A 12467-nucleotide genomic window follows, 5' to 3' on the forward strand; every position below is an offset into this window, starting at 1 on the left:
GGTGCAGTGCTCACGGACTTGTGCATCTAAGCAGCCTGGAAACACGACCCAAACCAGCACAGCCCAAGCCAGCTCGATGTCTGTGTCCTGACGCCTGCTCTTCCTAGGGGGGTCACGGTCTCAACGAACAGCACTGTCATCACTAAGGATAACATTGAGAGTCATCCCTGATTCCTTGCTCCTTCCTGCTCTCAGCCCACTGCATCAGATCCATCTGGAATCTTCTCTCTTCTACCTCCTGCACCTCTCAAACTCATTCACACTTCCTCTACTGCCCACAAATCAAGTCAGACTACCCTCCCTCACCAGGACGACTGCCATCGCCTGTTCATTAACCTTCCGGTGTTCATATTGTCCTTTCTATTTATTCTTCATCCTGAAAAGCAAGTTTTTTTTTTTTGAAATGGAGTCTTGCTCTCGTCCCCCAGGCTGGAGTTCAATGGTGCGGTCTTGGCTCACTGCAACCTCTGCCTCCCAGGTTCAAGTAATTCTTCTGCCTCAGCCTCCCAAGTAGCTGGGATTACAGGTACCCGCCACCATGCCCAGCTAATTTTTGTATTTTTAGTAGAGACGGGTTTTCACCATGTTAGCCAGGGTGGTCTCAAACTCCTGACCTCAGGGGATCTGCTTGCCTCAGCCTCCCAAAGTGCTGGGATTACAAGTGTGAGCTACCATGCTTGGCCTGCAATCTTCTTTTAAAAACATCAAGTTATCTTTCTGTTTAAAACCCATTAATAACTTCCCACATCCTTTAGGCTGAATCCAAATCCTTCCTGTGGACTCGTGTATCCTCAGCCTTCTCTGCCAGCTTCCCCTACCTCACCCTTCCCCACCCACTCTCTCACTCTGTGCTCCAGCAATGCCTGCTTTCTGTAATGCCTCTTGAATTTTTAACTGAAACATCGAATCCATAAGGAGGCTGGTCCTGCACTTCATTTTATGATGCAAGCCCCACATCACCTCTGTCTCTAGCACCTAGAACCATTGAAGGCAAGTAGTAAGCATGTCCTGGATGAATGCTTGTGGGAACGAATGAAGGAATCACCATTTCCTAGGCCTTTCCTGTTTCCAGAAAAGTTTGCTTTCTAATGAGAATTGCATTTGCCAAAGTCAGTTTTCCCTGAATGGCCTGGCCTATGAAGACTTTATAGTTAGGGTGGCTACTTGTTATCCAAGTAAAACACCTGGGAGTAAAAGTGACTGTTAGAAATAGTTAAAATGATGTGGAGTTCTTTTTGTTGTTGTTGTTTTGTTTTTTTGTTTTAAGATGAAGTCTAGCTTTGTTGTCCAGGCAACAGTGATCTCAGCTCACTGCAGCCTCAGCTTCCCAGGTTCAAGTGATTCTCCTGGGCAGCCTCCTGAGTAGCTGGCATTACAGGCCTGTGCCACCACACCCAGTTAATTTTTGTATTTTTAGTAGAAACAGGGTTTCACCATTTTGGTCAGGCTTATCTCGAACTGCTGACCTCAAGTGATGGGCCCTCCTCAGCCTTCCAAAGTGCTGGGATTATAGGTGTGAGCCACTTCGCCCGTCCAAAATGATGTATTTTTGAATATATATTTATCAACCGACATTGATTGTGGTATATTGGTAGACCAATAGAGTAGTTCCACTTGAAGATAAAATAATTTATAAAAGTAATTTCAAAAGGAAAAAGCTTCCATTGCAAAAATTAAATATTTTTTAAAACTATTGCAAAATTAAAAATATTTATTTAAAAGTTTAAATAATGAAAAATTTGTACACTAAAAGCAAAATAAATTATTGATATTGATTATCCAAATATTGGAGAATAAAGACAGCAGAATTACCGTCTTGTATTATATATGTATGTTATATGTAAAATATTATATAACATATAATATATATTATAAACTATATAGCAATGTATTATATTACATATCCTAATAATATAACCTAATGCATTATTATAATATATTACACATCCCATATAGTTATGTAAGTATTCATATTTTTAGATCAGCTTGTAAGATGCATTTGTCTCAAACACCACAACATTGATTTTTCAAATCATTTTTTTCCAAATGATCTTATTTTTAATTCTTTCACAAAATATAAATATTTTAGCCCAAATCTTTTCACGGACAGCATTTTTTGTTGCCTCCACTCATAATAGCACTCTTTGACAAATACTTTAATAAGACAAGGCATCAGAAAAATTGCCAGATCCTTTTGAACATTCAGCTATACTTTGATGCAATGTTGCAGGTCTTCTTCATTTCATTTCATTTTAGTACTAAATATGTATTATTTTTCAGTTGAACCAAAGTGAAATCATAGAATATCAAAATTAAGTCCTGTTCATCATTTGCATTTGCATTGTTTAGTTTATTCAATTCTCCCCTACTTTTATGGAGATAAATTTCAATGGTTTCCTGCTCACAAACTTTGTTTTCATTAATGGCAACACTACAATTGGCTTAAAGTTTCGAAATCTAAAGGTTATTGGTGTTCTGTTTATTGAATACTTTTATAAAGATTTTCAACACATTTTGAATAAAATGTAAATAAAAACTAAAGGACTTATTTCCAAAAAATGTCAAAATCAACACAGAGCTTGGTTCACAAAGGCCCAGACATTTCTAAAATCCAACCAGGGATAAGTAGCAAGAAAGAGAGCACCAAACACCGTGCCAAACTTGTTATTTAATTCAACAACAACTTCATTAAGATAATTTCATGGTTTATTCTGTGTATATCTGAAAACCTTCATAGAGTGTGGCAACGGTGGCTTCTGTTTTGATTGGTAGAGTATCAGAGCTTGTTTGGACACAAGTATGAATTTTCAGTGTACCAATTCCAAATATATTTCTGCTCCACATCATTTTTTTGAGTAAGAACATTAGTTTTACCAAAATGCGGTGTTCTGCCAGGTTTTGTTTTTATTATCACTGTAAAAACTATAATTTTATCTTCAATGTGGAACTTTATAACCACATTTACAATAGCATTCACAACAATGTTCAGATGTTGAATTCGAGGAATCTTCCAGAAGCTTTACTTTGATGAATTGGACTATATATATATATATAATTGCAATCAACTGATTTTTCTACTTGGAGCATCTGATTACACTTTATAAAGCTGGCATCACCTAACTGCATGATGAGTTTTTCTGCTAATGACACACATCAGCAGCTATGATTTTACTGTTTGTTTGTACCCAGGAAACCTTGGAATTGAAAATGAGTGAAATTAATTTGGAAGATATAGATGATATAAGTAAATACATAGCTATAAATGAAAACTCATACTTCTCAGAGTAATCTTAAAACATACTTTCTGCCACTGCCTACAATCTTCTTAAAATAACTGTCATAGTAACTTTTGAAATAGATGTGGCTGTTCCTTTATCAGATTTGAGACAGCTGGTACTGATACTTCTGTGGTCCTCATAGTGCACAGCAAATGTTAACAAACATTAACATTTTGTACATAATATACGTCTATCATTAATGTTCTTACAAAACAGAAATTTAGTACTTTATTTTTACTAAATTTAATACTTTATTTTATTAAATATGTGCTTGTCTTAGCTCATTTTTGCAAATGGGTTTAGGGCAAGCTTGTCTAACCCACACCCACAACTTTGAATGCAGCCCAACACAAATTTGTAAACTTTATTAAAACATTATGAGATTTTGAGAGGATTCTTTTCCTTTTTTTTTTTTTTTTTTTTGCTCATCAGCTATTGTTAGTGTTGGCGTATTTTATGTATGGCCCCAGACAATTCTTCTTCTTCCAATGTGGCCCAGAAAAGTCAAAAGACTGGACAACTCCGGTTTAGGGCAAGATAAAAATGCATTTCAAAAAATTTAAGTAGCAGGGTACAGTGGCTCACGCCTGTAATCCCAACACTTTGGGAGGCTAAGGCGGGTGGGTTGCTTAAGGTCAGGGGTTCGAGACCAGACTAGCCAACATGGCAAAACCCCATCTGTACTAAAAATACAAAAATTAGCCAGCTGTGGTGGTGCATGCCTCTGGTTCCAGTTACTCGGGAGGTTGAGGCAGGAGAATCGCTTGAACCTGGGAGACAGAGGTTTCAGTGAGCCAAGATCATGCCACTACACTCCAGCCTGAGTGACAGAGTGAGACTGTCTCAAAAATAAAATAAAATAAAATAAAATAAAATAAAATAAATAAAAATAAGTAAATAGCAATATATTACACCATACAATAAATGAAGCCCTCCAGGTACATTTTAGTGGAACCATTAATGATAACAGCTCAGTGCTCACTTCAGCAGCACATATACTAAAATTGGAATGATACAGAGAAGATAAGCATGTGCCCTGCACAAGGATGATGTGCAAATTTGTGAAGCATTCCATATTTTTGCTTTAAATTTCATATGTAACCAAAAACGAGCCTACGTAGCCAAGACAATCCCAAGCAAAAAGAACAAAGCTGGAGGCATCATGCTACCTGACTTTGAACTATACTACCAGTCTACAGTAACCAAAACAGCATAGTACTGGTACCAAAACAGATATACAGACCAATGCAACAGAACAGAGGCCTGAGAAATAATACCACACATATACAACCATCTGATCTTTGACAAACCTGGCAAAAAGAAGCAATGGGAAAAGGATTCCCTATTTAATAAATGGTGTTAGGAAAACTGGCTAGCCATATGCAGAAATCTGAAACTGGATCCCTTCCTTACACCTTATACAAAAATTAGCTCAAGATGGGTTAAAGACTTAAACATAAGACCTAAACTATAAAAACCCTAGAAGAAAACCTAGGTAATACCATTCAGGACATAGGCATGGGCAAAGCCTTCTTGACTAAAACACCAAAAGCAATGGTAACAAAAGCCAAAATCGACAAATGGAATCTGATTAAACTAAAGAGCTTCTGCACAGCAAAAGAAAATATCATCAGAGTGAACAGGCAACCTACAGAATGGGAGAAAATTTTTGCAATCTATTCATCTGACAAGGGGCTAATATCCAGAATCTACAAATAACTTAAACAAATTTACAAGAAAAAAACAAACAACCCCATCAAAAAATGGGTGAAGGATATGAACAGACACTTCTCAAAAGAAGACATTTATGCGAGCAACAAACATATGAAAAAAGCTCATCATCACAGGTCATTAGAGAAATGCAAATCAAAACCACAGTGAGATACCATCTCAGGCCAGTTAGAATGGCGATCATTAAAAAGTCAGGAAACGGCCAGGCACGGTGGCTCATGCCTGTAATCCCAGCACTTTGGGAGGCCAAAGTGGGCAGATCACAAGGTCAGGAGATCGAGACCATCATGGCTAACAAGGTGAAACCCCTTCTCTACTAAAAATACAAAAAATTAGCCAGGCGTGGTGGCAGGCGCCTGTAGTCCCAGCTACTCGGGAGGCTGAGGCAGGAGAATGGCGTGAACCCGGGAGGTGGAGCTTGCAGTGAGCCGAGATTACTCCACTGCACTCCAGCCTGGGTGACAGAGCGAGACTCTGTCTCAAAAAATAAAAATAAAAATAAAATAAAAAGTCAGCAAACAACAAATGCTGGAAAGAATGTAGAGAAATAAGAACACTTTCACACGGTTGGTGGGAGTGTAAACTAGTTCAACCGTTGTGGAAGACAGTGTGGTGATTACTCAGGGATCTAGAACTAGAAATACCATTTGACCCAGCAATTCCATTACTGGGTATACACCCAAAGGACTATAAATCATTCTACTATAAAGACATATGCACATGCATGTTTATTGTGGCACTATTCACAATAGCAAAGACTTGGAACCAACCCAAATTCCCATCAATGATAGACTGGATAAAGAAAATGTGGCACATATACACCATGGAATACTATGCAGCCATAAAAAAGATGAGTTCATGTCCTTTGCAGGAACATGGATGTTGCTGGAAACCATCATTCTCAGCAAAATAACGCAGGAACAGAAAACCAAACATCGCATGTTCTCACTCATAAGTGGGAGTTGAACAATGGGAACACATGGACACAGGGAGGGGAACATCACACACCGGGGCCTGTCGGGGTGTGGGGGATAGGGGAGGGATAGCATTAAGAGAAATACCTAATGTAGATGACAGGTTGATGGGTGCAGCAAACCACCATGGCACATGTATACCTATGTAACAAACCTGCACGTTCTGCACATGTACCCCAGAATTTAAAGTATAATTTAAAAAGAATGAAAGGAAAAGAAAACCCTCCAAATGCCTTTCTCAGAGGTTCTGTGCTCCTCATACTGCAGGAGCCTGCAGAACAGCAAAGGGCAGTCTCTTCCAAAATGTTCCAATCAACCCCTAAATAGACACTCCAGGATTTTATAATATTTTAAACAAGGCCACTCACTTATCTTTTGCCTGACTTAAGATTTCTCTGAGATATTACATTGACCAAACTGTTAATAAACATGCATACATATTAAAAAATAATAATAATGACACCTCATATTATTAGTATTTTGTTTGTTTGTTTTGAGATAAGATCTCACTTTGTTGCCCAAGCTCAAGTGCAGTGGCACAATCACGGCTCATGGCAGCCTCAACTTCCCAGACTCAAGCGATCCTCCTCCCTCAGCCCACAGAGTAGCTGGGACTACCGGCATGTGCCACCACACCTGGCTAATGGGATTTTGTATTTTTAATAGAGATGGGGTCTTGCTATCTTGCTCAGGCTGGTCTCAAACTCTTGGGCTCGGGTGATCCACTCACCTCAGCCTCCCAAAGTGCTGAGATTACACGTGTCAGTCACCATGCCTGGCCAATATCTCATTTTAAAATGAAGAATCGAAGACATGTTACATCAAACAGGCTGCTAAGGCAATGGGCACAAACTAACTCAGTCCCAGGCAAACCAATATATGTGCCTCCTATATTCTTCCCTGGCACGAGATTTTCATCATTTCCCATTCCTGTATAAGGGTAAAATGTGGTAAAAATTTGGTAAATTGGCTGGGTACAGTGGCTCACTCCTGCAATCCCAGCGCTTTGGGAAGCTGAGGTAGGTGAATCATTTGAGACCAGGAGTTCAAGACCAGCCTGGCCAACAAGGTGAAACCCTGTTTCTACTAAAAATACAAAAATTAGCCAGGCATGGTGGCAGATGCCTGTAATCCCAGCTACTCGGGAGGCTGAGGCAGGAGAATTGCTTGAACCTGGGAGGCGGGGATTTCAGTGAGCCGAGATCATGCCACTGCACTCCAGACTGCGTGATAGAGTGAGACTTCATCTTAAAAAAAAAAAAAAAAACATAAATATCTTCTTCCTCTAAGCATTTCTCCTGAAGAAATGCTTTAGTTAGTAGTGTTTTACTAACAAAAGTAACATGTGTCTTGAAATCCACTTACAGCCCCTGGGGCATCAGCAAAGTCAGATACCACCTCTGCAGAAGCTGCCAACCTCCCTTGCTTTTCCCTCAAAGGGGGAGTCAAGATATTCAGTTGTTGCCAGCAGGATAAATCCAGGTTTCAAACTACATTTAGTCAAAACTCATTAGTGCAAACCTGACTGACCCAAAACTCACAATAATCTCTTTATGCTGGACTGAAATTAAGGTTTGCTATTGTTATCAAACATGGAACAAAGGGGAAATTAGATGCTGAACAATGGATAAGGATACTTTCTATTTAGGAAAGCATTTCCTGATAGGTTCTCTAAGACAAGGGCAGCCTCCTCATTTCCACTGTTTCCTCTGACAACAGTGTTTACCTCATGGGTGTCTAAAAAACAAAAAGCAGAATTTGACTGTGAATTTTTTTTACTACAGATATGCAATCGATAGAAACCAATCCATCTTTCTACTTCTCAAATAAGGATGGTTTGTACAGTTTGTAGACTTTCTCAACTGTTCTTTCTTTAGCCAAGAGGTCTCAATACTGTAAAAACACTGCCTGCAGCAGCTGGGCCCTACCCACAGGGCTATCTGCTATTAGCAGAGCCACTAACGTGCTTTGTGGCCTTCGATGACAGCAGGTACCTCTCTGCGCCATTGTGCCAGCATCCCAGGCACTGAGAGGATGTAATTTCACATCCATAGATGCAAGGGGGCCAAGTGAAAATATGCAGTTATTTGCTGCCAGCATCCTCTGCCCAACCATCAGTTCCTTGAAGGCAGAGCCCAGTTGCCTCCTTCTTGTCTTTATTGAGTTACCAAGCATGGTTAGTGCCTGGTGCCCAGTAAAGACTCAGCAGGCAATTCTTCAATTGAGTTCATCACTGCATTCCAAAGGGTCAGGGTGCCACAGCAACGACTGTGTGCTATTTGAATAGATTTGGACCTTATTTTGCCCCTTAAATTGAATAATCCCTTTTCCGCAAGAATGACAAATTAAATTAAGTTAAATAGCACAAGCATTTTCAGACACAATAATCTGGACAGGGTGTACACAGCATGCCAGTATGCACAACATGTCTTCCTTTTTTTTTTTTTTTTAATGAAGATGGGGGTCTTGTTTTGTTTTGTTTTGTTTGAGACAGAGTCTTGCTCTGTCGCCGGGGCTGGAGTACAGTAGCCCGATCTTGGCTCACTGCAACCTCTACCTCCTGGGTTCCAGTGATTCTCTTGCCTCAACCTCCCGAGTAACTGAGGTTACAGGTGCGTGCCACCATACCCGGCTAACTTTTGTATCTTTTTGTAGAGATGGGGTTTCACCATGTTGCTCAGGCTGGTCTCAAACTCCTGACCTCAAGTGATCCACCTGCCTCAACCTCGCAGAGTGCTGGGATTACAGATGTGAGCCACTCACTGCACCAGGCCAGGGTCTTGTTTTATTGCCCAGGCTGGTCTCAAACTCCACAGTTCAAATGATCCTCCTGCCTCCACCTCTCAAAGTGCTGGGATTACAGGTGTGAGCCATCGTGCCCAGCCTTGGGATAGAGTTTTTCTTGTCTTTTTACCTGCAGCCGCTGGGCCCTGCCCACAGGGCTATAGCTTAAATTATTCTTATTTTTAAAAAAAACCATTTTTGAGGAGCTCCCACATATGTTATCTAAGGTTATGATAAATGCTATTGTTGCCCTTACCGTCCTCAAACTCGCTGAATTTAACAGACCTGCCCAGAAAGTGTTCTGGTGCTGACAGCATAGTCACAGTAAGACAACACAGCTTCTCAAAGGTGAGCTGGAAAACAGCAGCCAGAATGCAAACCCGAGGCCATCTGGGGGATGCTCTTCACGACCAGGCTGACCTGCTCCCACATCAACACTTCAAGGTTGGACTTGTGGTCCTAGCTGCGTGGGGGGTGAGAAAAACTGAAATTAAAGATAGAGTGGAGAAAAACCCAAGTGCTAAACTTTGAGCAATTGCAGCCAGAAGGATTCGAAATTCTCTATAATTAGTATTGCTAGCTGCAAGGAAATGGATTTGTGATTGCTTTTTGGAACTAATCTGGTAAATGTGTATTAAATTGGCAGAGGGTAATGGTTGGTATCCCTGGGGAAATGGGAGTCCAGTCAACTGGAAACAAGAGGGTGAGCTGAGATGCAGAGGCACCCGAGCACTTATCCTGCTTTCTCAGTTGGGTGAAAGAACCAAGGGAGCTCAGTGTTTGCAAACATGTCTCTAAAACAGTGGTTCCCACTGGAATAGCTGGAGAAGCTTAGAAACTATTGATACCTGGACCCCACCCCCAAAAATATTAATTTCACTGATCTGGAGTACAGCTTGGGTATCCAGGTTGTCTTATTTTTCTTTTGTTTTTTAAGTCTTATTTATTTTTGAATAGGGAATATATGCATATAGCATACAATTAGAAATGTACACAAGGACAATACAATACAATAAATGATATATGATGTTGAGCATTTTTCATGTGCATAATTGCCAAATTTATATCTTCTTTCATGAAATATCTGTTCAGATAGTTTGCCCTTTTTTTTTCTAATAGAGACAAGGTCTCCCTATGTTGCCCAGGCTGGTCTTATACTCCTGAGATAAAGTGATCCTCCTACTTCTGCCTTCCAAAGTGCTGGGATTAAGACATGAGCCACCATGTCCTTCCTCTTTTCCTCATTTTTTTAGTTGGGTTGCTTGTTTTCCTTTTTTAAAACTTTTTTTATTTCCATAGGTTATTGGGGAACAGGTGGTGTTTGGTTACATAAGTAAGTTATTTAGTGGTGATTTGTGAGATTTGGGTACACCCATCACCCAATTCGTAGTCTTTATTCCCCATCCCTTCCCACCCTTTTCCTCTGAGTCCCCAAAGTCCATTGTGTCATTCTTGTGCCTTTGCATCCTCCTAGCTTAGCTCCCACTGATGAGTTAGAACATTCAATGTTCAGTTTTCCATTCCTGAGTTACTTCACTTAGAATAATAGTCTCCAATCTCATCCAGGTTGCTATGAATGCCATTAATTCATTCTGTTTTATGGCTGAGTAGTATTCCATAGTGTATATATACTACAGCTTCTTTATTCTTTCATTGATTGAGGGGCATTTGGGTTGGTTCCACATTTTTGCAATTGCGAATTGTGCTGCTATAAACGTGCGTGTGCAAGTGTCTTTTTCGTATAATGACGTCTTTTCCTAGGGGTAGGTACCCAATAGTGGGATTGCTGGATCAAACGGTAGTTCTACTTTTAGTTTTTTAAGAAATCTCCATAATGTTTTCCATAGTGGTTTTAGTAGTTTACATTCCCACCAGCACTGTAGAAGTGTTCCTGGTTCACCACATCCATGCCAACATCTATTACTTTTTTATTTTTTATTTTTTGATTATGGCCATTCTCGTGGGAGTAAGACGGTAATCACTGTAGTTTTGATTTGCATTTCCCTGATAGTTAGTGATGTTGAGCATCTTTTCATATGTTTTTCAGTCACTTGTATATCTTCTTTTGAGAATTGTCCATTCATGTCCTTAGCCCACTTTTTGATGGATTGTTTGTTTTCTTCTTGCTAATTTGAGTTTATTGTAGATTCTGGATATTCGTCCTTTGTCAGATGTATAGATTGTGAAGACTTTCTCCCACTCTGTGGGTTGTCTCTTTATTCTGCTATTTATTTTGCTGTGCAAATGCTCTTCAGTTTAATTAAGTCCCAGGTATTTATCTTTGTTTTTATTGCATTTGCTTTTTGGGTTGTTGGCCATGAAATCCTTGCCTAAGCCAATGTCCAGAAGGGTTTTTCTGATGTTATCTTCCAGAGTTTTTAGAGTTTCAGGTCTTAGATTTAAGTCTTTGATTCATCTTGAGTTAATTTTTGTGTAAGGTGAGTGATGAGGATCCAGTTTCATTCTTCTACATGTGACTTGCCAATTATCCTACCACCATTTGTTGAATAGGATGTCTTTCCCCCACTTTATGTTTTTGTTTGTTTTGGCAAAGATGAGTTGACTGTAAGTATTTGGGTTTATTTCCGGGTTCTCTACTCTGTTCCATTGGTCTACATGCCTATTTTTATTTTTTTATGAATAAAAATATGTGGTCTTATGTGGTGACTATGGCCTTATAGTATAGTTTGAAATTAGGTAATGTGATGCCTCCAGATTTGTCCTTTTTGCTTAGTCTTGTTTTGGCTATGTGGGCTCTTTTTTGGTTCCATATGAATTTTAAGATTGCTTTTTCTAGTTCTGTGAAGAATGATAGTAGTATTGTGATGGGAATTGCAGTGACTTTGTTGGCAGTATAGTCATTTTCACAATATTGATTCTACCCATCCATGAGCATGGGATATGCTTCCATTTGTTTGTGTCATCTATGATTTCTTTCAGCAGTGTTTTATAGTTTACCTTGTAAAGTTCTTTCACCTCCTTGGTTAGGTATATTCCTAAGTATTTTATATTTTGTTTTGCACCTACTGTAAAAGGAGTTGGGTTCTTGATTTGATTCTCAGCTTGGTTGCTGTTGATCTATAGGAGAGCTGCTGATTTGTGTACATTAATTTTGTATCCAGAAAGTTTGCTGAATTCTTTTATCAGTTCTAGGAGTTTTTTGGATGAGTCTTTAGGGTTTTCTAGGGACACAATCATTGTGGGGAAAAGAGAGATCAGCCTGTTAGTGTGTCTATATAGAAAGAAGTAGACATAAGAGACTCCATTTTGTTCTGTATTTGAGATGCTGTTAATCTGTGACCCTACCCCCAACCTTGTCCTTGCAAGAGACATGTGCTGTGGTGACTCAAGGTTTAATGGATTTTGGGCTGTGCAGGATGTGTCTTTGTTAAACAAGTGCCTAAAGGCAGCTGGCTGGTTAAAAGTCATCACCATTCTCTTAATTTCAACTACCCAGGGACACGTACACGGCCAAAGGTCGCAGGGACCTCTGCCTAGGAAAGCTAGGTATTGTCCAAGGTTTCTCCCCATGTGATAGGCTGAAACAATGCTGCTAAAGGTTTATGGAGATGTTTGCATATGCATCTCAAGGCACAGCATTTTCCTTTAAACTTATTCATGTCACAGAGATTTTTGTTCATATATCTTACAGCTGATTTCCTCCCTACAATGATCCTATTGTCCTGCCACTCCCTTATCT

The 12467-nt window shown here is 39.7% G+C and overlaps 1 non-coding gene across 1 annotated transcript; it reads left to right on the forward strand.

Moving 5' to 3' along the window:
• Positions 1-4252: 4252 nt before the first annotated feature.
• Positions 4253-4359, forward strand: LOC123575451 (U6 spliceosomal RNA). Its single transcript, XR_006700725.2, has one exon. It is a non-coding gene; the product is annotated as a U6 spliceosomal RNA (small nuclear RNA).
• The last annotated feature ends 8108 nt before the right edge of the window (positions 4360-12467 follow it).

The sequence above is a fragment of the Macaca fascicularis genome, chromosome 8 (assembly GCF_037993035.2).
Source record: "Macaca fascicularis isolate 582-1 chromosome 8, T2T-MFA8v1.1".
Taxonomy (NCBI): domain Eukaryota; kingdom Metazoa; phylum Chordata; class Mammalia; order Primates; family Cercopithecidae; genus Macaca; species Macaca fascicularis.